Genomic DNA, 23,698 nt, shown 5'->3' with positions numbered 1-23,698 from the left:
CAACAGCAGTTGGCGCTTGTAAATGCATGATACTAATGTTTTTCTTTTCACAGCACCTGGAGCAGCACCCTTCAACCTGTCCCTGGAGCGGTCCTTCATTGAACGACCTCGGACCCGTCCCAGCCATCCGACAGCCAGGAAGCAGCTTGCAGGTCGACAACACAGACAACTGGAGACCAGGAAGCTGGCATGTCAGGTCTTCCCCGTCACAGGTCTCTGCCACTGGTTTTGCGGGCACTTCCTGCCAGCGGCAGAGGGCCTTGGACAGGAATGTCATGCCCGAGTTCATGCACTTGAGCATGGCCTTTCAGAACAGCCTCAAGGCGCTGTTCGACAGAGTGGAAAGCATTTTTGCCCTCATGGAACGCGGTTTTAACCACATGGACCACCGCTTCCTCTCTTTCGACAGTCACCTTGACCATTTGGAGGTTGACCTCAACAGACCAGGGCACCATTTTTTCACCAAAATTGAACGGGCCATGGCAGAACACCTTAGTCCTGATCAACAGCTGAATGTGAGTCAGCACATGCAGCAGTCAGTGGTGTCATTTCCAACTGTGTCACCACTGACTTGCTTCACCACACTACCGACTTCTGCCGCATACCACTGCACGGCCACCTGCATTCCAAGCCAAACCGGACACCACTACACCACCCCAAGACCGAGTGCTGCCGGACACTCCCCTGCAACCACCATGGTAAGCGCTGCTCCTGTCTGGAGCACCACCACCGCCACCACTCCACCTGCTTGGACCACCACCACCGCTCCACCTGCTTGGACCACCGCCAAAAAGCCTCCTGGTAGGATCACCTGTTGTGAATTCACTTTCTGGCCTGCCTCTGGTTACTAGTGAAGGTAGTGGAGCTGGTTATATTGACAGAGGGGTAGCGAGTTCTCTTTCCGGGCTCCCTCTGGTGGTTACTGGAGGCAATGGAGTTTCTGACTGGATTTAAGACAGCCGACACCCTCTATCCCTGCAGTTGATTTTTTTCCTGCTAAGTGTTCTTTTGCTATTGTTCACATTTGAGCTGGTTTTGTCTATTTCAGTTTTGTGTGTTCAGCCAGCTCCAGCTGGTGCTGTACTGAATTTCCATCCTTATGTTACTGCTTGTGCCAGTTTGTTTTTGTCCCTTATTAGATTGGCCTCTTTTTGCTCTGCTTTGAGAATATACCAGCTTGCTGATACAGTGGGCGAAGTCTAGTGACTTCAGTATTTTTCTATCAGACGTGTTGGGCTTTTTTTGCAGGGTTTTTTGCGTGATTGCAGAGTCTTTCCTTTCCTGTCCTGTCTAGTTAGTGTGGGCCCCATCGTTTGCTCAGTCTATTATCCTACCTGCGTTTGTGTTTTAATCTTGTCTCACCGATAATATATGTTTGGGGGCTATCTATTCCTTTGGGGTCTGCTCTGGGGCAGTTTAGAATTCCCCTTTCTTGCTTTAGGCTTATTTAGTTCTCCGGCTGTGTCGAGGCATCTAGGATCATCGTAGGTACGCTCCACGGCTACTGCTAGTTGTGTGGATAGGATCAGGGGTCTGCAATCCGCTTAGTTACCAACCTCTCTGGTTTTCTGTGGCTTAGCTGGGTCTTGCTTTCCTCCTCGGTGACTCAATTATAACAGAATCACCAGCCTAAACCGTAGATTCTAGGGTACTCAAAAGCAGGAGAGAATTGTAAAATTGTAAAGAAAAAAAAAAGTGTCAGAATTTTTCTTATATATATACTGTATATATTTCCCTCTTTTTCTCTGGGGCCGTAGGAGGATTTTTTCTTTAATGGAGATTAAGCAAATGTCTGATTGTGTTGAGCAGCTTGCTGCTGAAGTGCGGGGAATTTCTGCCTATCTCGCTCAATCATCTGCTGTTGAACCAAAAATCCCTACTACTGATGTGTTTTCTGAGGATCCGTCTAAATTTTTGAATTTTAAGAATAATTGTAAACTATTTCTTGCCTTGAAGCCTAACTCATTGGGGAGCACTGTGCAGCAGGTTAAAATTGTCATCTCCTTGCTGCGCGGCGATTCCCAGGATTGGGCTTTTTCTCTGACACCTGGAGATCCTATTCTGACTAATGTGGATGCATTTTTTCAAGCCTTGGGGTTGTTGTATGATGAACCTAATGCTATTGATCAAGCTGAGAAAACCCTATTGGCATTGAACCAGGGTCAGGATTCTGCAGAGTTATACTGTAAAAAATTCCAAAAGTGGGCTGTCCTTACTACATGAATGGCGGTGCCGTAGCAGCGCTCTTTCGGAAGGGTTTGGCAGAAACAGTAAAAGATGTTATGGTGGGATTTCCTGTTCCCTCCGGTCTTGATGATTCTATGTCATTAGCCATTCAAATTGATCGGCATTTACGTGAACGTAAAACTACATGAGAGGTGTTGTCGCCTTTTGAACGAACTTCTGAACCTATGCAATGTGATGGGGTTTTGTCTAGGGCGCAATATCAGGAGTTTAGAAGGCATAATAAGCTGTGTTTTTTCTGTGGAGACTCCTCTCATACTATTTCTGTCTGCCCTAAAGGAGAAAAACGTTTTGCGCACACATTTGCTGTGGGCAGTGTACAACCTAAGTTCCTTTTGGCAATTACTCTGATCTGCTCCTTGTCTACATTTTCCGCTAAGGCTGTTGTAGATTCAGGAGCAGCTTTGAATCTGATGGATTTAGACTTTGCTAAACGTTGTGGTTTTCCCATGATACCCCTGCGGTCTCCTATTCTTTGAGGGGTATCGATGCTACTCCTTTGGCAGAGAATAAACCCCAGTTTTGGACCCAGGTGATAATGCGGGTCGCCCCGGACCACCAAGAAAATTGTAAAATTTTTGGTGTTACACAATTTGCATTATAATATCATTCTTGGCTTTCCCTGGTTGCAAACTCATAATCCTGTTTTGGATTGGAAATCTGTGTCTGTGGTGAGTTGGGGTTGTCAGTGTGTTCTTAGTGACACTTCTGTTTTCTTCAACTCTCCCCAGTCTCATGATATTCTTGATTATTTGGCTGATTTTTTTTATGTATTTAGTGAGAGTAAGTCTGCGTCTTTGCCTCCTCATTGGAGTTATGACTGTGCAATTGAGTTAATGCCCGGGTGTAAATTTCCCAAGGGTCGGCTTTTCAACTTATCGGTACCCGAACATGATGTCATGCAATCTTATATCAAGGAGTCATTGGAGAAGGGTCATATTAGAACATCCTCTTCACCTTTAGGTGCTGAGTTTTTTTTTGTGGCCAAGAAAGATTGTTCATTAAGGCCTTGTATTGACTATCGTTCCCTTAACAAAATCACAGTTAAATATCAGTACCCGTTACCCCTGACTTCTGATTTATTTTCCAGAGTTAAAAGTGCCTGCTGGTTTACCAAGCTTGATCTCAGGGGGGCGTATAATGTTATTCGCATCAAGCACGGGGATGAATGGAAGATGGCGTTTAATACTCCGGAGGGACATTTTGAGTATCTGGTGTTGCCTTTTGGGTTCACTAACACTCCTTCTGTCTTCCTATCTTTTATGAACGATATTTTCCGGGACTTTGTGGATAAGTTTTTGATCATTTATTTGGATGATATTTTGATCTTTTCCAGTGATTGGGATTCTCATGTAGAACATGTCCGGACTGTGTTCTGGATTTTGAGGGAAAATTCCCTGTATGTTAAGGGATCGAAGTGCCTCTTTGGGATTTATTTTGTTCCTGTCGGCTACTGAAATGGACCCGGCCAAGGCGCAGGTTATTTATGATTGGGTTCAGCCCACTTCTTTGAAGGCTCTCCAGAAGTTTTTAGGTTTTGCTAATTTCTATCGTAAATTTATAAGTAATTTTTCTGGTAATGTCAAACCACTGACTGATCTGACCAAAAAGGGCGCTGATGTGGTGAATTGGTCTCCAGAGGCAGTCTTGGCATTTCAGGAGCTTAAGTGGAGATTCACTTCTGCTCTGGTTCTGCAGCAACCTGATGTCTCACTCCCATTTCAGGTGGAGGTAGATGATTCTGAGATTGGTGCAGGAGCCGTTTTGTCCCAAAAAGATCCGGTGACTTCTAAAATGAATCCCTGTGCCTTCTTTTCTCGAAAATTCTCCCCATCTGAACGTAACTATGATGTGGGGAATAGTGAATTGTTGGCCATGAAATGGGCATTTGAAGAGTGGAGACATTGGTTGGAGGGAGCTAGACATCAAGTTGTGGTCCTCACCGACCACAAGAATTTGATTTATCTTGAATCAGCCAAACGCTTGAATCCTAGACAGGCTAGGTGGGCCTTGTTTTTCACATGTTTTAATTTTGAGGTCTCTTTTCTTCCGGGCACTAAGAATGTTAAGGCGGACACCCTTTCTAGGAGTTTCTTTGCGGATTCTCTTATTGTGACCGAGCCTACTACCATTCTAAATGAGGGAGTAGTTCTTTCCGCCATTTCACTCGATTTGAAATGTGCCCTGGAGGAATTTCAGGAGGACAAACCTGAACGTTGCCCTATGGGAAAATTGCATGTTCCTAACCAGTGGAGGAAGAGAGTAATGTCTGAAATTCATTGCTCCACGTTGGCTGGTCATCCAGGTATTTTTGGTACCAGAGATTTGGTGAGTCGGTCTTTTTGGTGGCCTGCCTTATATCGTGATGTCAGGAGTTTTTTGCAGCCCTGTGGGACTTGTTCTCGGTCTAAACCTTGTTCTCGTTCTAGTGGGTTGTTGGTGCCCCTGCCAGTGCCCATGAGGCCATGGACCCATATCTCAATGGATTTTATTTCTGATCTTCCTGTCTCTCAGAGAATGACTGTTATCTGGGTGATTTGTGATAGATTTTCTAAGATGATCCATCTTGTACCACTCCCAAAGTTGCCATCTTCTTCAGAGTTGGTGCCCTTGTTTTTACAACAGGTGGTTCGGTTGCATGGGATTCCTGAGAACATTGTGTCAGACAGAGGAGTCCAGTTTGCTTCCAGATTTTGGAGAGCTTTTTGTTCCAAACTGGGAATTCAGTTATCTTTCTCCTCTGCATTTCATCCTCAGACCAATGGGCAGATGGAGATAACAAACCAAACTTTGGAGTCCTATTTGAGATGTTTTATATCTGCTGATCAGGATGACTGGGTCTCATTTTTGCCCTTGGCTAAATTCGTGCTAAACAATAGAGCTAGTTCTGCCACTTTGATGTCACCCTTTTTCTGTAACTTTGGGTTTCATTCTTGATTTTCTTCAGGGCAAGTGGAATCTTCGACCTGCCCAAGTGTGGACACTGTGGTAGAGAGAATGCAGCAGATTTGGGACCAAGTGGTGGATAAGTTGTCCCTCTCTCAGGAAAAAGCCCAACGGTTTTCCAACCAACATAGGACCATTGGCCCCCGGTTTAAAGTGGGTGATATGGTTTGGTTGTCGTCAAAGAATATTCCTATGAAGGTTGCATCTCCAAAGTTCAAGCCAAGATTCATTGGACCTAATAAGATTTTGGAGATTCTTAATCCTTTTTCTTTTCGATTGGCTCTTCCAGTTACGTTTAAGATCCATAACGTGTTTCATAAATCTCTGTTGAAGAGGTTTGTGGTGCCAGTAGTTCATATGGCGGCGCCTCCTGACCCTGCATTGGTTAAAGGCAATGTGAAATATGAGGTAGAGAAAATATTGGATTCTCGTTTGGCTAGACGGAGACTCCAGTACTTGGTCAAATGGAAGGGTTATGGCCAGGAGGATAATTCTTGGGTTTCTGCTTCTGACATTCATGCCAATAGATTGGTTTGTGCTTTCACCAGGCCCATCCTGATTGGCCTGGTGGTGTGGATGAGGGTTCGGTGACCCCTCCTCAAGGGGGGGTACTGTTGTGAACTCACTTTCTGGCCTACCTCTGGTTACTGCTGAAGGTAGTGGAGCTGGTTATATTGACAGAGGGGTCGCGAGTTCTCTGAGCTAACCACTGAGCCACCGTGCTGACACATGTTTCTTGTGTCATTCCTGGAATATGGATATATTCTAGTTACTTTTTGTAGTTGTAGTACTCTGATCCACTTCTTTTGGGTTTGATTATCCGGATGTGTTTCCCATCCACCGCTCCCAAACAGTTGGGGAAATTGTAGACTGTCCAGAATTTTTCAGCTATTTCAATCCACTTTTCCACGGTGGGCAGGGGCATAAATTCTGGGCAGAGAACGTCCCACAAAGCCCGGCAGGTGTCCTCAACTATTCCCGACTAGGTGGAGATTTCAATCTGGTACTGGAAGTGGAGTGAAGAGAGGGTCTCTCCAGTAGCCAGGATTCTGTGAAAACGAGAAAGAACAAAAATTAATATTTATGTATATGGTTTTTTAAAACAATAAAATAAAAAAAATTAGTAATGGCATAACAATAATTCTGCAGTCTTTTTTACTACATGGCAGAACAATAATTCTGCAGGCTTTGGAATAGTACATGGCAGAACAAAGAAAATTATGCAGGCATTGGTTTTTAAATATTACGCACCGTAAAGTGACCAGGAGCCACTCCTCAGGAGGAAACACATGACGGAGCTGTGTGTCCTGTCTCCTGATGGATTCTTGGACACGAGCAAGCAAATCCCTGAAGCTTTCTTGGGACATCCGGGTATAGTCAGTAAATTTCTCTGGGTTTACCTGGAGCTTGCTGTAGAGGGTGTGGTACGCTCAATGGTAATTTGTTGCTGGCAAGCAAATGCAAAAGCCTGAGCGAGCGCAATGTCCTGATCCAAGTTGAAGTGAAAACTTTTCTAGCGCAGATCCATGTTGACAAAGGAAATAGCAAGCAAATCTGAAGAATTCAGCTGTAAACAGGGAACATATAAAGAATTCCCATGACACAAGCCCACTGATGTCGCATTAGTGGAGTCTGTTTCAAGAATTTTGCAAGGATTTTCATCCTGTGAAATGTGACACCTAGAAAACGTATGCGCATAAAAAACGCAAACGCATGCAAAAACGCATGAAAACGCATACAAACGCTGCGATTTTTTGTCATCATGCGCACGCTGATGCTTAAAAAAAAAAATCGCTGTGTTGATATGCGTTTGCAAGCGTTATTTCATTGCGTTTCAAATGTGAAACTAGCCTTAGAGAAACATTGACGGTGTTTTTCATGAATCATCTTTTTAAATACCTTTGCAGATATCCCTTGGGACATATTTGACAGTGTTGTTTTTCTTTCTTGAGAACAACAGGAATATGAAATGAGGAAAGGTGATGTCACCGCTCACTCCAGCTCTCACACTGCCCCTGTGAGAACTAGCCACTGGGAACTGAAGTGACTTTACCTCAGTTCACAGTGGCTTGGCCTCACGGAGTACAGCATGAGACCCAGTGGCTGTTGCTCCAGTGTATGAAGCTTTGTTCACTGAACAGAGCTCCATACACTTTAAGAATACAGGGATCTTCATGGGACCACCATTTGGATTACGCCGGACCCTGTGGATAATTTTTTCATGGTATTAAAGGGGAAAAGCGGGAAATTGTCGGGGAGTTCCTTTTACAAATAAGAACCTCTGTGTGTGCTTTTTTCTTTTGACTATGGGGTTAGTTACAGGGGTGTCTGATAGGCACCCCTCCTTTACTAACCCCAGGGCTTTATGATAGCGCACATTGCACAGCTGATATCAACCCCAAAACCATTACCCAAATTTCCACCATACCAGGGCAAGCAGGAATAGCAGAGTCTAAGAGTCAGAATGATGCATTTAAAGGGAATCTGTCACCGGAACTTGCAGGCCTATGTAAATGACCTGGGTCTGGTCCGATGGGCAGTGTTTTTTATTTTTTCTCCACCACATCCGTGGCCCTCGTCCGCACTCTTCTCCGGTCTTCTTCTCCATTGTTCACGCGTGCGCAAAGAAATTTTGCTTTGCACACACTCAGTATGCTTTGCCCAACTGCGGGCAAAGCCTAAAATCATTGCTGCGCATGCACCGGTAAACTATGTCCCGGAACACAGTGAAATACTTCTGGGACTTAGTGTACTGGCGCATGCGCAGTAATGATTTTCAACTTTGCCCGCAGTTGGGCAAAGCAAGATTGCTTTGCTCACGCACAAACGATGGAGAAGAATATGAATGGGGTGAGAAAAAAAAAGAAACACCGCCCATCGGACTGGACCCAGGCCATTTACATAGGCCTGCAACTTCCGGTGACAGATTCCCTTTAATGGATTCGCCATTTATGGAGAGGCTAAGGGCTGGTCTTATTACTTTTTGAAGGGACCAATATACATGCCCTTTCTAACTTATTAATGAGGCATGAGCAAGCAATAAAATGCTCGGAGGCGCCTTACGCAAACCGAGAAATTTTGAATGCTCGGATGCTCGTTTAGATTGACGAGTATAATTGGAGTCAATGGGAAATGTGAGAATTTTTCCGGCAGACCCCACAAGGAGGTCTGTGGGCAGTGAAAATGTTAAAATGGATAGAAAAAAGTGCTGAATGGAAGCATCTCTGAACAGCATGGTGAAGATCCTGGGAAGCATCTCTGACTTCCAGATCGCTGATGAGAACAATGGTGTCACATTTTTACTCCATTTTAAGGACTGACAATAAAACATTCAAAATCAGCGAGAAATTCGAGTTTACAGGAAAAAAAATTCTGAAACATTCTTTCCTACATTAAGACTTTTATATAAATGCAAAAGTTAAATATGATTTTAAAAAAATAATAAATTAAATAAACCAAATTGAATTTTGTATTTTTTTTTTAAACTTGTATCAATGTTTAGTAGAGAGAACTCAGTGTACACTATGAGGAAAGCAAGAAATCATCCAAATCGTTGTGGGACAGTATAGATTATCTTCACATCAGAAAGGTGAGGGATATGGTTGTTTATTGTTTTTCTTTCTTACAGGGGACATGGGCTTTGGTGGAATAGGCATAATGTGAGTATTTTTGTTGTTTATTATTTTCAGTTTTTTACAGGGGACAAGGGTTTTAGTGGAATAGGCGTGAGGTGAGTATAACTTTGTTTTTTATTTTTAAATAAAGGTGTATATAAGGGTATTTAGATTCATTTCAAATAAAGGATTTTATTCACGCTGTGTTTCCTTCCATAATTAATATGGGGTTAGTAAAGGGGGCATCTTATAGACAATTCTCAATTACTAATCTCTGGGCTTGATACAAACTGATAAAGTACAGTCGGGAAAAAAGTATTTAGTCAGCCAACAATTGTGCAAATTCTCCCACTTAAAAAGATGAGAGATTCCTGTAATTGACATCATGTGTAGACCACAACTATGAGAGTCAAAATGAGAAAAAAAATCCAGAAAATCACCTAGTCTGATTTGGCAAGATTCATTTTGCAAATTATGGTGGAAAATAAGTTTGATGCTCTTTAGACACCCAATGAACATGCAGAGTGTAACGCAAGTCACAATAGTAAATATACATACTACTTACTGTAAGTAAAAGGTCAAAACAATCCGAGGTCAGGTCCAGGAAATGGCGCAGTACGACAAAGGGAAGTCAGAGATGAAGTCTAATACACAAGCCGAAGTCAGGAAAGACAGAGAGACAAAGCAGATTACAGGGAGCAGGCACAAGCAAAGTCAGGTCACAAGCAAAATGTCAGAGTCTGGGAAGAGAATCAAGACAATCTGGGTCAGGCACAGAGCGCAGAAGGATCAGTGTTACACAGGCAACAGCAAGTGTATAACTGATACTAGGAGAAGCAACTAGCAAGCTTAAGTAGAAGTCTGATTAAGGAAAATGAACACAGGCGATTACAGCTCAGACCCAGCACAGACTGACAGCCTCAACACAAAGTAACAAAAAGACTGAAACAGAGTGAAACTCATGACACAGGGATTGTCTGCCACACACTGCAATGCCTCAGCCATGTTGGTTGTGGCATTACAGTGATTGCCTGGCCACACAGCATCATCAGATCTATATCAGACCTTGTGCCACCAGGCTCATCCCAGGCTGCTCCAGAATCAAGCAGTGTAGGGAGAGTTGCTGCTGAGCTAGGGAGAGATTTGTTTGCTTTGTACTTAGTGTGGGTATACCATAAATAATGCACATATCCATGTCAACTAACAGTCCTTCTGAAGACCAATAAAGCAGCACAGATATCAGTGCTAGGCAGGCAGTGCATGTGGAAGACTGCAGTTCATATAGCAAGAGGGTCCATTCCATTCTGTCTTCTTCTGTTGCTGCCTGTTACAGATATTTCTAGACATAGGCCCAGGTATCAGGAGCCAGGAATATTTTTTTTTGGATCTTAATCCTGATTACTTGCTTTAAAAGCAATCCAGAGAACAATGCTTTTCTGCTCCATTTGCTTGTTGGCACTGAAGAATACAGCCAGATCCTTTCCATATTACAGCGCTAAAATTCTAGCTATTTTAAACTGGGGTTTGTCCGTCACACGGATCACATATCAGTGTTTTCAAAATTGTGCCATTTCAGGCCTCCATTTAAATTTTTTTTGCAGTGTCTTACGCAAGTTATTCTCACCAGTTTGCTGAAAAAAAAATAGTTATAGCATGCCAGATATTTGAAACTAGGGTTTTTACATCACACAAATCACATAAAATTGCTCCAAATTCAGCCATTTGTAGTGAAATAGTGTCCTCTATTTAAAATGGGCAAGGCGCATGGCAAGGGACATGATGGTGATAGTGATGGTGCATGCAGAGGTTGAGGCCGAGGTCGTGGCCATGGGCAAGCTGAAATTGTTCTACAACAAACACCAACATCTTCTCACCTGACCTTCCTGTAAAAATTACTAGGGGATCGCAGCAGCACAACAATATTGAACCCAGAGCAGTGTCAAAAGGTTTTTGGTTGGTAGCGGATAATGATTCCAGTCACTTTGCCATCAACACTACCCTGTCTTCCACACGGTCAAGTTTCAGTAGCCGTGGACCGCATATTCCTCATGCTGATCCTCCTTCCTCCCACCATGCCTGGAGACAACTGATCCCAAACTTAGACACTCCAAAGAGCTGTTCTTGTTTCCATTTACAGATTTGGGCCTCTCGCCCAGTCCACTTGAAGCGGGGCAAGAGGAGATGGCATGTAGCGATGCCCAATTTGAGCAGCCATGGTCAGATGAAGACGACAGTGGGAAAGAGGTGAATGATGATGAGACACAATTGCCAGAAAGTCAGGAGGAGGACCAGGGTGTGGAAGTGGAAGATGAGGTGGTAGATGATATAGTAACTGATCCAAGCTGGCAGGAGGACATGCAGAGCAAGGACAGCAGCACATAAGGGGAGGGAGGCATAGCCCCCCAACAGGCAGGAAGCAGTGTGGTGGCCGCAGACAGAAGGCGGGCAAATGTTCCCTGTAACACCAACAAGACGGAAGCTGGCAGGCTAACTGTTAGGTCTTCACTAGTCTGGTTGTTTTTAAAAGACTCTGCTGATAGCTCCAAAAAGGCCAAATACACCACTTGTGGGCAGGGATGGCACATCTCCCTGACAGCACACTGGGTTAACATAGTGGAAACCTGGACATAGTCAGACCTTGGGATGGAACACGTCCTCCCGACGCCGAGGATTGCGGGTCCTAGGTCAATCAGGGTCGGGGCGACTGGGGGCCACAGTCTACAGCTCCTGCACCTCTTCCTCCTCCTCCTCTTCTGCCTCAATCTCTTAAATGACCACATCAGTAATAAACTGGAAGCACTGAAGCACACCCTCAGCCAAATGGCAACAGGCTGTGCTGAAGCTAATATGCTTAGTTGACAAACCACACAATGTTGAAGAGTTGTGGACAGCTCTGAAAGAGCAGGCAGATCTGTGACTGACACCACTGATGCTACAGCAGGCATAGTCATGTGTGACAATGGCCATAACCTGGTGGTGGTTTTGAGGTGAGGCAAGCTCTCACATGTACCATGCCTGGCCCATGTGTTTAACCTCGTGGTTCAGAAATTTCTAAAAACCTACCCGAAGCTGCCGGATCTCCTTGTCAAAGTACGCTGCTTGTCTGCCCATTTTAGAAAGTCAGCTGCAGCTTCTTCCCTTGTTGTGGAACTATTTAAAAAAGTCACATGTGAAAACACTGGCGGCAGAGGTCACAGTTCTTTGGACAACCAAGGAGTACAGGCGAGAGAGACACAACTCATGACTCCTCTGTGCCTTTTAATTATTGGGTATCCAAGCTGGACACATGGCATTAACTGGCTCTCTACGCCTTGGAGGCCCAGGCCTGCCTTGTCGCTAGCGTTTTGTCAGAGTGGGATTTTAGTGCAGCTGGTGGAATTTTAACTGATAACAGTATCCACCTGTCAACTGAAGATGCTGGCAGGCTGACTCATAAAAATGAACAAGGGCTGGATTGGGCCAGACTTATCAACACCATTGATTGATAGCAGTGTAACAAACTCAAATCAGTGTCTTTTTTGGGGAGGTCTATTCCCATGCACTTCTTCACATCACATGGGTATTTGCTGTTGTCCTCCTTCTCCTCATCCTCATAATCCACCACCACTATATCACCAGGGTGACCTTGGTCCGTGATGCAACACCCACATAATTTTTTTAAAGGGTGCTTATGATGCCCATAACAAAATTTTTTATACAATATGTTCATGTATACCCCCCAGGAGTAAATGTTTTTCAGCCCATACACTTAGTGTATGGGCATTACAAGTAAAAGGAGACCCTCTGCTTTCTAATGGGAACATTTTTTAATGAAGCCCTCTTCCACATCTCTACCAAGAGGCATTGTAGTGCCTCCAAATTTTTGCCAGCACTTGCAAACACTATGGGAGACCTGCTCCTTCCTAATCTGAAAATTTTCTTATGAGGCCCTCCTCCACATCTCTACCAAAGTGCCTCTAAATTTTTTGTAGCTCTTGCATTCACTGCATAGGCAAACACTATGGGAGACACGCTCCTTTCTAATGGGAACATTTTGTTATGAGGCCCTGCTCCATGTCTCTACCAAAGGGCATTGTAGTGCTTTCAAATTTTTGGCAGGTGTTGCATTCACTGCATAGGAAAACAGTATGGGAGGACCAACTTCCTAGTAATGGGTTAAATGCTTTCAGGTGGCCCTCCTGTACATCTCTTCAAAGATGTATAGGGGTGCATCTAAAATTGGTGCAGGGCAGGCCTTGCATCCAATGCATTGGCAAACAGCAAGGGAGTACCAACTTCCTAATAATGAGAACATTGCTTTCAGGTGGCCCTCCTGTACGTTTGTTCAAAGAGTTATTGTGGTGCGTCTAAATTTGGTGCAGGACAGGCCTTGCATTCAATGCATAGGCATACAGTATGGGAGTACCAACTTCCTAATGATTGGAACGTTGCTTTCAGATGATCCTCCTGAATGTCTCTTCAAAGAGGTATTGGGGTGCATCTAAATTTGATGCAGGCAGGCCTTGCATTCAATGCATAGGCAAACAGTATGAGAGGACCAAATTTTTAATAATGGGAATATTGGGAATATTGTATTCATGTGGCCCGCCTGTACGTATTTTCAAAGGGTTATTGGGGTGCATCTAAGCTTGTAGCAGGCCTTGCATTCAATGCATAGGTAAACAGTATGGGAGTACCAACTTCCTAATAGTAACATTGATTTCAGGTGGCCCACCTGTATGTTTCTTCAAAGGGGCATTGGGTTGCGTCCAAATTTTGGGCAGCCCTGCCACTCACTGCATATGCAACAACAGCATAGGCGACCCACTTTTTAATAATGGGAACAACAAAGCATACCGGCTGATGGCTCTCTAAGAATAGTGAGGGCCGACTGCTGGCCCTTTAAGAATAGTAAAGGCCACCTGATTACCCTATAGAAATAGGCTTTGTGAGTTTCAGAGACACTCCTTAATAAATGAAACAGGATGTGTCTGATGACTACTACATGGCCAGATAAGGTTTTAAAATGTTAAAAATGACATTTCCCAGTGAATGCTTTTGTCTTGGTTGAAAGCAATGCTAAAGTTGAAAAACGCATCAAAACTGCTACGTGTGAACATAGCCCAAGTGGTGGAGGAGCATTTTTGCTTTTGGTTACTTATTTTGCCTTTTATAGAAGTCATTACCCTGGAAAGGATGTTCCTTAACATATTTCCCAGGAAAATCCATTTTGGTTTTGTTATTGTATGTTATTGTGAGTCTGCAATAGTGGCTTAAGACTTTGACAACACTGTTCACAGTGTAAACAAACGACTGTATTGGACAATTATTCTATAAAAACGGGACGGCTAAAAATGTATAAAAAACAGCCTTTATTTAAATCAAATTTGGCAATCATAAACAATGTGCAAGAAAAAAGTGCCTATATGGCATACCAGTTATTATTAAAAAATCATAAAAGATACATATATATATATATATAAAGAATTCCTGAGATCTGTCAATCCATTTGAATTAATATTCAATATATAATACATATATACAGTTCATATCCTAATCCCACAATTATATATTGATAGAACATATATTGATGAACACATCATAATATTAAAAGTGATATTATAAATATCTATAAATAATTCTACCACAATATATCACAAAAAGTGATTACAACCGCCAATAAATTGCACAATCTTCATATCAATAATAATATATGTGCATAAATACTAATCCATAATATACCACAATATTCATATCACATGTAACCATGTAGCTATAAAAAACCAAGGTGTGTAAACATTCAGTGATATGTGAACCGATATAGACATGTGTTACATACCAGCAGTATAGTGACAGCCTCGTGCGGTAATGCCAGGCACTCCCCGACGCGCGTTTCGGAACCAGCGTCCTTCGTCAGGGGGGTGACATACTCCTCAAATGCCCCGGTTTAAATAGGGATATTTCAGGTGAAAAAGATAATGACCGGACAACAATGGCGCATGCGCAGCAGGGGCAACCCGGAAGTCCATGCACAGAGCGGCGTCATGTGACCTGACGCGTCAGGAAACCCTGTACGTCATACACATAAAGACGCCCGCTGCCATAGCACCAGGAGCACATACCGCGCATGTGCACACGTCCGATCATAATGCACCCGCTGTGATCACTCCGTAACCCAACACCTGTACGGAGTTCACTCTACAACTTGGACATATTAATGTGAACCAAAATTTAAATAATGCAACGTGCAAATAAGTGAATAATGTGTAAAGTGACACCAAAAAGTGAATGCAAGAAAAATACATTAAGTGAACTTTATTATAATGAGTGACAATACATAGGAAAGTGCAAAGTATAAAAAAGTGCAATGTGTAAAAAAGTGCAATGTAAAAAAAAATTGCATAAATCTAATATATAAAGCTCAAAGTGTGTATGTATGTGTGTGTGTGTGTGTATGTATGTGTGTATGTCCGGGATAGGCATCCGCACCGTCGCAGCTACAGCCACAAAATTTGGCACAGTCACAGGTCTGGACCCCAAGAGCGTCCTAAGCTATGTTGTGAGGAAAAATTTTAATCCAGCGCGTTCCAATTCACCAAACAATTTTGCCCCTGTCTACATACTTGGGGAAAAAGTGTGTGTGCGTCAAGACCCGCCCCTCATTATGATGTCATAATGCCCCTATTTGCATACTGGGGAAGCAGTGTGTGCGTATCAAGCCCCGCCCCTCATTATGATGTCACAATGGTTGCCATGGCGATGCTGATATCATCATAGGTTGCAAGCCCCGCCGCCGCTCATTATGATGTCATAATGGTTGACTATGGGATGGAGGATGTGTGATGGGTATATGGGCACTAGACTATGGGATGGAGGATATGTATGACGGGTAAATGGGCACGGGACTATGGGATGGCGGATATGTATGATGGGTATATGGGCATGGGACTATGAGATGAAGGATGTATGATAGGTATATGGACACTCGACTATGGGATGGAGGATATGCATGACGGGTATATGGGCACGGGACTATGGAATGACGGATATGTATGATGGGTATATGGGCACGGGACTATGGGATGGAGGATATGTATGATGGGTATATGTGCATGGGACTATGAGATGAAGAATATGTATGATGGGTATATGGGCATGGGACTATGGGATGGAGGATATGTATGATGAGTATATGGGCATGGGACTATGGGATGAAGAATATGTATGATGGGTATATGGGCATGGGACTATGGGATGGAGGATATGTATGATGGGTATATGGGCACGGGCCTATGGGATGGTGGATATGTATGATGGGTATATGGGCATGGGACTATGGGATGGAGGATATGCATGACGGGTATATGGGCACGGGACTATGGGATGGAGGATATGTATGATGCGTATATGGGCATGGGACTATGGGATGAAGAATATGTATGATGGGTATATGGGAATGGGACTATGGGATGGAGGATATGTATGATGGGTATATGGGCATGGGCCTATGGGATGGTGGATATGTATGATGGGTATATGGGCACGGGACTATGGGATGGAGGATAATTATAATTTGCTTTAAGTAACCACAGTTAGTTACTATGCCCGGGCAGCGCCGGGCTCTTCAGCTAGTATAAATATATAACCGCAATCATTTATATATTACAATATACCCAATAAATCATATCCAACATAATATACTATATATTCCGTAATTAAATTATCCATCTTCAAATATCGATCATTATATTCATAATTCATCATTATTGTGTTCATAGGACAATCATTATTATGTAAATCCAATAATATACATAAAAATAAAATAAATAACAGAAAAGAAAAGACAAAAAGGAGAAATAAAATAAAATAAAAATTAAAAAATACAAAGAAAATATATAATATTAATAATAATAAAACAAAGATTCTACAGTAAATTCAAATAATAAGAAAATAAAAAATACATATGAAAATAAATTAATAAAAATAAATAATAAAAAATAAAAATAACAATAACAAAATAATAATAATAATAATAATAATAATAATAATAATAATAATAAAATTAAAAATAACCAAAAAATAAATAAAAAATAAAAAAAATGAATAAAAATAAATAATAATTAATATAATAATAAATCATATATTGATAATAATGCAAAAAAAAATATATATATATAAATAAATTATTAATGAAAAATAACTATATCAATTACATAATAATAATCACATCTCTTATATTCATTCCATGATACGATCTCCTCAAATTCATCACCAATTGATATTACAATAATAAAATGATAGTCCACCATATCCATACATATAGCACTTTTTATTAATATTGAAAATTCATCACAATCCTTTTCAATTCATCTTGCGTATTTTCCAAACTATATACCAACATAGTCTTGATCACATTCTTCCACTAAAAAACTAGAATAAATATAATTTTTTTTTTTTTATTAAAAGCGATAAAAAAAGAAGTACATAAAATGCACAATGTTAAATATTAAAGAACTTCCTCCATGAAAATTCCCCCTAATCTAGAAAGGATTCATTCATGGAAAAAATTCCCACAAAAACACGGGTTATAAAAATGGGACAAAAGATATGTTTTCATTGAGACCAAATGGGGACACAGTATTTAATGTCCAAATCCACTTGGTCTCAAGTTTGGCTAGGGATGTACTAACATTCCCTCCTCTCATTGTGGGTCTAATCATATCAATCCCTCTCACTTTCAAAAGTGAAGCATCACATTTGTGGTGCAACTTGAAATGTTTTGGCAGAGTTTTTAATATCGAAACATCCTGAATATCTTTCGCTGCCAAAATCCCAAGGACATGTTCCCGTACTCTAACTTTAAGCTGACGAGTCGTCATGCCTACATAAATGAGTGAACAGGCACATGTAGCATAGTATATTACATCTTTGGACAAGCAATTGATGGAGTGTTTGATCTAAAAAAATTGAGATTCATTTGCATTAATAAAATTATGTGCATTGATAATATTGGGACAAGATACACAATGTCCACACGACCTACACCCCAAAGGGGATTTTAATCCAGAAAGAAATGTAGTATTGTGTTCCCCAACATAATGACTCTTCACTATACCATCTCTTAGGTTTCGTGACCTTCTAAAAGTAATACATGGGGCGGTTCCAATGTATTCTGAAAGAATAGGATCAGCTTGGAAAATTGACCAATATTTCTTAAGACAGCTTCGCAATGCATCTGCCTGTCCAGTGTATTGAGTAATAAAACGGACAACTTTATTCGATTTTGGACTCTGAGTGCTATATAAATCATTATGTCTCGTTGTATGTTTGGCTCTATTATACGCTCTTTTTATAGAGTGTCTGCTGTATCCTCTTTCTATAAATCGAATTTTCAATTCCTCTGCCTGCCTCTCAAAGTCCAGATCATCTGAAAATATCCTTCGTAGACGTAAAAACTGACCTATCGGAATTGAATTAATCAGCGCTGGTGGATGTGACGAGGAAGCCTGCAATACAGAATTAACCGCTGTAGATTTCCTAAATAGATCCATCTGAAGACAATTGTATACGTCTCTTTTTATTGGCATGTCAGTTTAATATTTAAATTATTAAAATTTAACTCATTCATTAATAAACTTATATAGTGATTCTGAAGTATCTTGCCAGACAAAAAAGGGGACGCGCTCCATTGACGGCAGCTGGTCTGACAAGGAGGCCCCATAGATGTTCCCTGGAGCTGAAGGTAGAAGGACCCCTTGAAAATTAAAAAATTATGTGTCAAAGTAAAATCTAAAAGATCAATAATGAATTTAATAAAATCATGTGACAGTGAAGAATGTCGTAAAAAATAATTCACTGCTGACATGCCATCCACATGACGAATACTAGTGTATAATTATTCAATGTCACACGTGACAAGAAAAGAATTTGAATCAATACACATACCATCAATTTTTTTCAGAAAATCATTCGTATCCTTAGTATAGGATGGTAATGATACTACTAAAGGTTGCAAAATCGAGTCCACATATTTATTTATGTTTTCCAAATAATTATTACGACCTGATATTATTGGTCTTCCAGGTGGAACTGACATATTTTTGTGAACTTTTGGTAATAGATAAAGGGTGGGAATCGTAGGTTCTTTAACTTGAAGTGCCAAAAACAATTCATTAGAGATTATATCATTATCCCTCGCATTTGATAGAATTACATTCAATTCTATTTGATATTTCGTTAGAGGATTAAATGTCAATTTTTTATAGCACTTTGAATCATCTAATTGACGAAATGCTTCTGTTTCATACATTGTTTTTGGCCAAACTACTATATTCCCACCCTTATCAGCAGGTTTAAAGATCATATCCTCCAGACCCTGAAGCCTTTTCAAACCATCTTTTTTTTTCTTATTCAAATTATGCTCACTAGGAAACCGAGGGATTTTTTCGATTTCTTCACTAACAGTTTTCACAAAGATGTCAATTGTTGGACATGTAGATAATGGAGGAAATTTATTAGATCGTTTCTTAATGTTAGATGGAATCTTACCTCCAATAGGTGTATTATGTTCAATTGCCAACTGCTCTAAATCCGCTAACGCCTCCTGTTCCATTTCTGTTGGAAAATATTTCAAGAGATCTCCGTCATGAAAAAATCTTTTAAATAATAGCTTCCTCGCAAACAAGTGTAGATCCTTTGTTGCGATGAATCTATCAAAATTTGAAGTCGGACAAAACATCAGTCCTCTATTTAACACACTAATTTCATCTACTGAAAAAATATGAGTGCTTAGATTGATTACCTTAAATTCATTTTTTGTGGATTCCGGTGAGTCTCTGAAATTGCGTTTGTTCGGTAAAAAACGTAGATCCCTCTTACGTGTAGGTGTAATCATTGAAGATACAGAAGCGGAAGAGGAGGCCACAGAGGTGTCACTGGCTAATACCTCAGAGGTATACGATGAATAGCGATCCCTCCCCAACTCTTTAACATGGTGCCTTCTCCAATTATAAACCCTGCCCAAAGCAAAGTCATTCTGATCACGTTTCAACTTATTGGATTGTTTCTGTTGGATTTCCTTCACCAGGATTTCAACCTCTTTGTCCAGATTCGTATTGATAAAATTGACTTGTTCAACCGATAGATCAGCTTTAGCCTTAACATGTGTATCCTCTAGATCTTTATCAATAGATGCTATAGACTTTATATTAAAACCAATCAATAAAGTCATTAATATTTTAGATGTCTCATTACATATTTTTTCCCATTCAATAATGAATTCCTAATCTTCAATTACAAATGTAGGTGTTACTCATACTCTCAATCTTCTTGGTATTAATTGCTTCTGGACATAATTTTCCAGAAACGCTTTCGTCCACCAGAGTCGAGTTCTTTTAAATATATTTGTTTTTATTGTCTTAGAAAAACTTTCTATTTTAGAGCTACCCACAACTGGTGTTATCGTGCCAATATTGCCAAAAACCTCATTAATTTGTCCCTGCCAGGACAATTCCCTGGATTTGAAGTCCATATTCACAGTGGCAAGAAAAAGACCTGTTCAAAACACAGTAACGTTATATATTAGTAACAATAAGACACAACAAAAAGGAAATAAAAATAAAAATAAATATAAACCGTGCACCAATATTCATATAATCAAATAATCATATTCAAATCAAATAGTGCATCAATTGAATTTTAAAACATATCCTCCTGATGTGTCATGATGATTGAATGGCAACCCATTCGATTAGTAGTGTAAACAAACCACTGTACTGGACAATTATTCTATAAAAACGGGACGGCTAAAAATGTATAAAAAACAGCCTTTATTTAAATCAAATTTGGCAATCATAAACAATGTGCAAGAAAAAAGTGCCTATATGGCATACCAGTTATTATTAAAAAATCATAAAAGATACATATATATATATATATATATATAAAGAATTCCTGAGATCTGTCAATCCATTTGAATTAATATTCATTATATAATACATATATACAGTTCATATCCTCATCCCGCAATGATATATTGATAGAACATATATTGATGAACACATATCATAATATTAAAAGTGATATTATAAATATCTATAAATAATTCTACCACAATATATCACAAAAAGTGATTACAACCACCAATAAATTGCACAATCTTCATATGAATAATAATATATATGTATAAATACTAATCTATAATATACCATAATATTCATATCACATGTAACCGTGTAGCTATAAAAAACCAAGGTGTGTAAACATTCAGTGATATGTGAACAGATATAGACATGTGTTACATACCAGCGGTATAGTGACAGCCTCGTGCTGTAATGCCAGGCACTCCCCGACGCGCGTTTCGGAACCAGCGTCCTTCGTCAGGGGGGTGACATACTCCTCAAATGCCCCGGTTTAAATAGGGATATATCAGGTGAAAAAGATAATGACCGGACGACAATGGCGCATGCGCAGCAGGGGCAACCCGGAAGTCCATGCACAGAGCGGCGTCATGTGACCTGACGCGTCAGGGAAACCCTGCTCGTCATACACATAAAGACGCCCGCTGCCACAGCACCAGGAGCACATACCGGGGCATTTGAGGAGTATGTCACCCCCCTGACAAAGGACGCTGGTTCCGAAACGCGCATCGGGGAGTGCCTGGCATTACCGCACGAGGCTATCACTATACCGCTGGTATGTAACACATGTCTATATCGGTTCACATATCAGTGAATGTTTACACACCTTGGTTTTTTATAGCTACACGGTTACATGTGATATGAATATTATGGTATATTATGGATTAGTATTTATACACATATATTATTATTCATATGAAGATTGTACAATTTATTGGTGGTTGTAATCACTTTTTGTGATATATTGCGGTAGAATTATTTATAGATATTTGATTTGAATATGATTATTTGATTATATGAATATTGGTGCACGGTTTATATTTTTATTTTTATTTCCTTTTTGTTGTGTCTTATTGTTACTAATATACAACACTGTTCACAGCAGTGACCTGGGAGTCAGAAATGCTTTCAGGGGTCTTCCCCATCCTGATCCCATGTCATTCATGTCATTTGAGCACTGCTTCCATCTATTTCCGCATTTTTCAGTCCATAATCAGACCGCCGGCGGGGGCTCGGCAAAAATGCCAAAGTTTCCATAGACTTACATTGGGCTTGTTGCTCAGGTCGAGCATCTGAGCATTCCAATTTGCTCAACCCGAGCAATGAGCACCCGAGCATTTTAGTGCTCACCCATCACTAGTCAGCACCTATACTGCTCAGGAACCAATACCATGCTTTCATGCAGGAGAAAGATGAAAAAATATATCAAGATATAACTTAGCCCAAAAAAACAACCTTGTACGCCCTCAGAGTCCTCCTAGATGGAGAAAGAAAAAATGTTGTGAAGAAGAACTGCAAAGTTGTGGCCATGGGTGAAAAGAGGCTGCTATCTGCAGACCGGATATAACCTCAAGAGAAATGTGCTGTCTTCCAGGTGCAAAAATTAAAGATGTGTCTGACAGGATATCAGGACTCTTCAGACCTACAGATGACTACCCATTCCTGCTAATACATGTGGGGACAAATGACACAGCAAGAAATGACCTGGAAACCATCTGCAGTGACTTTGAAAACTTAGGTAAGAAAGTGAAAGAATTGGGAGCGCAGGTGGTCTTCTCTTCCATCCTCCCAGTGGATGGCGATGGAACAAGGAGATGGAATAATATTCTGCAGGTGAACAACAGGCTATGTCGATGGTTGATGCTGTCAGAAAAAATTTGGATTTCTGGATCACAGAGCGAATGGTGGACTACTTGCTAAAGATGGGGTGCATCTTATGATGACTGGAAAACATGTATTTGGAAGTCACCTTACGACACTCATCAGGAGAGCTTTTAACTAAAACAATGTGGGAAGGGAAGCAAAAGGCCAGAAAAAGCTACACATCCTGACAAATATTATTGAGAGCTCTTCTATTAGAAGTGGAAAGGAAGAATAATAAATAATAAAAATATTGGAGAAAGAGAAACCAATCACAAGCTAAAATGTTTCTACACAAATGCACAAAGCATGGGCAACAAACAAAGACAATTGGAACTACTAATGCAGGAAAAGAAATATGATTTCATTGGAATCACTGAAACCTGGTGGTACGATACACATGATTGGAATTCAAGGCTAGAAGGATACAACTTTTTTGCAAGAAACAGAATTGATAAACGAGGAGGATGTGTCGCATTGTATGTTAGAAAATCAAAAATCTGCACAAAGATTGAAGCTTCAGAGACTGGGAGTTGTGTGGAAACTGATTGGGTAAGAATACAAGGAGAGAACCACAGAAAGAACACCATTGTAGGCATTTACTACAGGCTGCCTGTGCAAGCTGAAGATATGGATGAGCTCTTTATGCATCAAATGGCCATGTTCTCCAAAAAATATGACATAGTGGTCATGGGAGATTTCAGCTATCCAGACATTTGTTGTGAATCTCTCTCAGTTCAAGCAAATTCTAATCCTGTCTTGCTGACAACTTTATCTTCCAAAAGGTAGGGGAGAAAGCAAGGGTATCTGCTACCTTGGATTTAATCTTTGTAAACAGGGAGAAAATGGTTGAGGAGTAGAGATGAGCGACTTTGCCTTTTTTCTGGTCGAGTCGGGTTTCATGAAACCCGACTTTCGCAAAAGTCAGGTCGAACGATATCGGCCAATTATCGTGAAAAGTCGAAGGCCAACTGAAACACAAAACCCAATGCAAGTCAATGGGGAAGCAAAGTTGGCAGGGAGTGGAGGACAGGAAACACACCTACAGTGCCCTTTTGAATGCCAAAAACATTAATTCTGATTACTGAAGCTTTTCAACCTTAATTTACTTCATAATACTAGTTACGCACTGAAAAA

Source organism: Dendrobates tinctorius, unplaced genomic scaffold (genome assembly GCF_039654945.1).
Source record: "Dendrobates tinctorius isolate UK_male_01 unplaced genomic scaffold, ASM3965494v1 ptg000031l, whole genome shotgun sequence".
NCBI lineage: Eukaryota > Metazoa > Chordata > Amphibia > Anura > Dendrobatidae > Dendrobates > Dendrobates tinctorius.
Note: the sequence above shows the minus strand (reverse complement) of the source record.